We start from the raw sequence: 6,074 nt of genomic DNA, 5'->3' as shown, positions 1-6,074 counted from the left end.
ACGGCCTGCGTGCCCCGCCCCGCCTGCGCCACGCGCCCCGCCGTGGCCGCCGCGCATTGGCCGCGCTGGCGCCCGGGCAGCGCCGCAGCCAATGGGGAACGGCCGCGCCAGCTGCTGCGGCGGGCGGGGGGGCTGGGGCGGTGCTGAGGGGCGGAGGGGAAGGAGGGCGGCGGCGGAGGGCGGTGGCAGCTGGGCTCGGGCTGGAGGCTCAGAGCTGCTGGGGGCATGGCCGTGGTCAGCTCTGGTGCTCTGGGGAGAGGTCCCTCAGTGTACTTCCAGCAGTTTCCGAGGGTCTTTCCCTGTTCAGAGCGCCCCCAGCCGCCTCCGCCTCAGCGCTCCTGGGTGCCCGGGCCTGGGCCAGAACCCGTGCAGGCCTTCATGGAGAAGGAAGGCAGGCCAGGGATTTGTCCTGTTAGGTGGCCGAGCTGCTTTGCTACAGCCTCTGTGAAAACCAAGGCAGGGATCTAGATCTGAAAAAAAAATTAAAAAATATTTTGAAGTCGCAAGCTCGCCTGCAGAAATTAGCCTGGCAATACAAGCCGGGGGAGAGGACTGGTGTATGCTGATAAAGGGCTGTTAAAGCCCGGGTAACCTGCCTGCATCCGCAGGCGCTGGGAGGGCTTGAGACCAGCAGCACAGCATGTGGGTGGCTCTTCGGTATGAAATATCAGCATCGCAGTTCAAAACCACTGGAAACAACTGATTTGAAAGACTGCTATTCCGCCCCCCTCTTCCCCCAAAGACTGCACGTTGCAGGTGGGCCCTAGGGTTTGGGGCTTTATATTGGGCACAGCTCCAGACAAAGACTTTTGTAGAGCTAGGATTACACGATTAAGTGAGCTGTGAATTTTGTAGTGTAATAATAGCTGAATTTAACATACCATTGAAATAGATTTATTCAGCAGCTGGATCTGAAGTTGTCGAAATTTTATTCCCAGCCACACCCCCACTGCTTCATGCTCACAAATAGCACTTTTCAGTAGGGTTCGGTCCTGTTTTTTGAGAGAATGAGGTTGTTAGCATGGTAAGAACAGACAGCCGTTTTCACCCTCAAGTTTTTCCAGAAATGGGGACACAGAAATACACGGAATAAACATTTTAATCAGAATGGCTACAAAGTACTGATGTCTTGGCATTTCCATCCTTAAAAGGGGCAGGCTGCTGAGCAGGCAGGTTCAGGTTTGTGGCGCTTTATAGATCTTAAAACAAAACATGTCTGTTATTTTACTGATTCCTAAAGCAAACAGGAGCTGCTTTTCAGACCATCAATGAGTATTTCTCAAAAGTGTCTCGTACATTCCACTGGTATGGTGAAAAAACTAAACATGAGATTTTATGGCACTACTAAGCAATTAGCATGGCGTTAGCTCCAGGTAAAATTCTCAAACCCAGAAATCATAAAGGAGTTGTTTCATGGTGTGTAAATCAACAGAGAAAATTGAGAATTGGTGGTGAGGGGAGAGAATGGCTAATAGAAGGATCTGCAGAAGGAAAAGAGTGATTTCTTTTCCACGGGTGTCTGTTACAGTAAGTTGAATGGTTGTATTTAACATTTCTATAGCACCTAGAAGCACGTATTAAAGTACTTACTGCCAAATAAGAACCTTTAAGATAGACTTTTACTGCCTCGTCAAATTCCTGGTGAGTTTCTGCAGGAAACGGTTCTACAGGAAGAGTTTGACTTTTTTTTAATGCGTGTTCTGAAAATACGCATAGGATAATGCTAATAAAACCTGCACCAGGACAAATATTAGTCAGACAAATAAGTGATAAATAACAATGGAAACAAGGAAACATAGAGGCTATGTGATAAATGAGTTGCCTTCAGACAGAAGGCATTCAGGGTGGTAATGAGCTCACATGGGGCTTTACTGTCTCAGTGAGGACAGTGCTTGAATGGAGTCTCAACAGAGATTTGGATGCAGTTTCTCCGTTGCAGCATGAACTTTGATGTATTAGTGCCCAAAAGTCTCATGTGACTCATGGTGCATACAAAGGGGAATAGAGGAAAGATACTTAGTCTGAAGAGGTTAATGAGACAAGTTGTTGAGTCTACATTTAAAGATCCCTAGATATTTGCAGGGACAGGATTAGAAAGGACTTGGCAGATTTTCCAGGCTGATGAGGATACATCATTCCGTGTATGAGCCTGGGACACCTCATGGAGGTGTGCAGGGGAGCCAGCTGATACCAAACCTGAAATTGGTTACCACACAAAGGAAATGCGGTGTTTGAAGAACATAGGACACCAAGATAATCAATATTATAAATGTAAGAAATAATCTTGTATTCCACAGGTCTTGCCTGGTTCCTGCCTTGGCAGATGAGTTTAAAGAGTATAACACAGAGGCATTCTGAGTTTACAAGTTCTGGTTGCTTTCTGACTTCCAAATTGAGATGGGGCTGAGTATTTCTGTGGTGCAGTTCACAGTAAAACATGCTTTGTCTGAACAGGCAAATTCACACAATTTTCTTTTGTGTTATTAACATATATTTAATTTTAGTCACTTGGAGTTAGCAAAGGGCTAGAATCAGCCATCTGTCCTCTTCTGTTGCTTACATGGAGCATTCACCTATTCAAATCCATGCCTTTCTCTCACAGTTCTTTGCTATCATGGTCATTCAGGTTCCCAGGGGGACCTGTCATTCCACTTCTTTGTATCATAATTTATTTGGGATTAGCCTCTTTCACAGCCATTCTGTCATCACTTCTGTACTCTCAAAATGGCATTGAAAACCCAGTAGTTTTAGAGGCACCCAGTCTGACCTGATCATGCAGCCACAGCTCAGACTGCTGCAGTATGAAATTTATTCTTTATGCCTGATAACAGAAGGTACCACATTCCCAGATGCTTCTCTCTTAGGTTATATCCTGATAGCAAGTGAGATGGGAACAGTGACACACTCTGACATGGAAAGTTATCTGTCATTCATCTGGGCCACGTGGGACAGCAAGATGCATCCGAAGGATTTCTAGTGGCATTTTCTAGAATCTTGTTTGATACAGGATACCTGTAAGAGGTCCCTCCCTTGAGCTTTGAAGCCTCTGTTCTGCTGGGATCTGATGCACCCACTCCTTTAAAATAGTTGCAAATACTATTTTTTAGTACTTCTAACAATAATAGCTGCCAGACTAATTTTACTGTTGCCCGTGAAGAAGTTTGGGAGGACTGGCCATTCTTGATGAAGGTGTCACTAGTGTCGACACCATGTCATTCTGGTGCTGCTGGAAGCAGTGACAGTAAGAATGTGGGGAGACCCAGCTGACAGCTCCTGGCTTTGTATTCAGCAGTTAAATTTAATCGATCTAAATTCCCTGAAACATCTGCACAAGTGAAGGGGCAGGTTTAGAAGCAAGAGTCTGGCAGGACCCCAATAGTTCTGACTTCTATGCCTCAGATTTCAGTGGCAAAAGGAAAATAGTCAATAAGGTGTTGGTTTATTGAGGATGCCTCTGTGCTGAGGATGCTGCTGAACTTGTGAGAAGCAAAAGAATGCATGATGTAAGAGGAGAAGTCTCAGATACCAGAATATCAGAGAGGGTGCAAGCATGAGCATCCAGTTTAGAAGCATGAAAACTTTCAAATTCAGTTGGTTATATGAGAGCAGACTTCCCAAAATTTGTCCCAAAGAGTACATAATAACAATTCTTCCTGTGACTACATTTTCAAAGTGGGAGTAGGAACAGAATGGAAAAATAAATTCTTGTTTTGCTAAAAAAAAGAGAAGGAGTTGCTTCTGGGTCCATTTCCCTGTTTTCTTCAACTTGATCAAGCAACTTGCAAGCACAGCAAGTCTCCAGCCTTCTAACTTGAAGTATCTAACAAGGCTTGACAGCACAGAAACAGTGTTTTCAGCAGCTAAATAAAATCCTTTGCCTCTTTTGGCAGCTCTACCAGAATATTCTGCATTAAAAGAAAAAATTACACAAAACCATTTCAACTAAACCAATAAGATTTTCAGGAAGTAACATGATGCTTTGTGCAGGGACTGTTGCAGTTCAGAAGATCCTTTAGGAGCATCTCCAGTTGAGCCTCACTTCTGTGCTAAACATAGAATTACAGTCTCTTCATGAATCTCAGGGCTGACTAGGTCATGTGTAGTTGTATGGCAGGCCACACTGTCTGTCACTTTGGAAGTCATCCTGGGATTGTCAAGAAAAGACAAGTATAGTGGATAATTAATGTTACGGAAGTCCAGTAAGTGACTTGACGTTTTTCAGAGTAATGACTGCCTTGTTTTATTTGACCGTTTGTCCCAAGGAGAAAAATCTGTTGTAATACAGTAAGAATAGCTGTCTTTCATTAAGAAAAATAGGTTTGACTTGAACGTATGGCATATAGGCTGACCTGTTGTATAGAAAAGCCTTGGAAGTCACTCTGAATGCCCATGAGCACAGATTGTTCTCCTTGGTGAGGAGAGCCTCCTCAGAGCATCCTCAGCCTGAGTTCCCACTATGTCTTGAGAAAGGACCAGGGAAAATGTTTCAACCAAGAAAAATTCCAACAAAGGAAATGGTTATGTGATGGGAAAACAGTTTTTGCTTTGAGAGTGACTGAACACTGGCACACAAAGATTTTGCAACCTTCATCCCTGGAGATATTAAAACTCTGAATTTGATGCTGAGCACCCAGATTTAACTGTGGCTCTGAGGATCACCTCCAGTGTTCCTGACTCTTTGAAGGCCCATCTTTGCCACCTACTTGTACAGTGAACAGAGCATAGTTAATGCTTTCTTTTGCATGACAAACTATTTCTATGCAAGGCTGTCTGCTGAGGTAAGCTTTTGCCACACAAGCTTAATAGCTCTGTGTAGTTCTACACATCAAATCACTGTAACTCTGCTAGATAAGCACTGCACGTGTTTGCAGCATGTGTTTGGCCACTTAACATCTCTGCTCAAGAAAGTCAAAGCATCAGCCCATTGAAAATCTAAGAGCCAGCACCACAGACCTTCCTGTCAGATTGTATTAGAGGGACTGTAAGTAAGTTTAAAACCAGTGAAATGTTTTCTAATTGTTCCTGAAAGGCTGAAGCTGTATGATCTTGTTACAAATATGTGTTTCAGCAGAAATCAGTGTTTTCAGATATCTCATGTATAGCTTGTGAGTCCACCTCAGCTTCCCCTCCTGGTGTCTTGCTTTACCAAGTCATTGAATATAGAAACCTTCCTCATCTAGCTGCTTTGGGCTGTATTATTTCCCTTCTACCCCTGAACAGGAGAGTTTGCCTTAAGCTCCAATAAACAGAGGCCAGCCTGGCTTTGCCTGTGTTTTAGGGAAGCTTTCAAAAGCGTTGATTTTAAAGGACATTTGAGAAGTGCTGGAACAAGACTAAGGGAGCAGATATTGAGGGAGTTGAAAAGTCCAGCAGTGTATGTACACCAAGGGAAACTGTAAAAAGAAGGGGAAAGTGCCATGAATGGCAGTGAAGGGGTATTTTATTAGGTGTTATTGATGTAGATCTCTACTTGTTTGTTTGTTTGTTTGTTTGATTGCTTGTTTCAGGTTGGTGGAAGCAAGTCTGACTGGAAGGGGGACCCTGCACCTCCAGGCAGTTCTAGTGGTACCTGCATCCCTGGGGATACTGGCTGATGGGACAGGGTTCTGCAGCCCTGTCATGCTCCTCTCCTTTCAGCTTGGTCAGTAGTTTTCTTCCAAGGTACAGTCTTGTTGATTCTTTGGCCTGATTTCCTATTGCTGTTTTATTTTTTCAAATGCTTATCTAGCTTTCATTAAGAAATTGATTATTTTGGGGATGGGGTTGGAAAAAAAAAGCTTCTGTAGGGCAGTTACCACCAACCTTGTTTGCTTTTCTGGAGTTTCTTAGCCTGAGTTGCTAATGGACAGCATAAATTCCCTCATTAGCTGAATAATAGATAAGCTTGCCTTTATTTGCACTGTGACAAAAAAATTGAACTGCTTTCCTAAACAAAATCCCAACAATAAATTGAAATTATTTTAGAGAAGAGCATCAAGGTGACAGAGGTTTAGAAAGAAGTGGACTGACCTGTTTCCTGGTAATGAGTAAACAATGACAATAGATGACAAATACCTGTATAGTACAAATATCCA

The sequence above is a fragment of the Ammospiza caudacuta genome, chromosome 3, assembly GCF_027887145.1.
Source record: "Ammospiza caudacuta isolate bAmmCau1 chromosome 3, bAmmCau1.pri, whole genome shotgun sequence".
In the NCBI taxonomy this organism is placed as follows: domain Eukaryota; kingdom Metazoa; phylum Chordata; class Aves; order Passeriformes; family Passerellidae; genus Ammospiza; species Ammospiza caudacuta.
The sequence above is the reverse complement of the archived record's forward strand: the minus strand, read 5'-3'. Positions refer to the sequence as shown.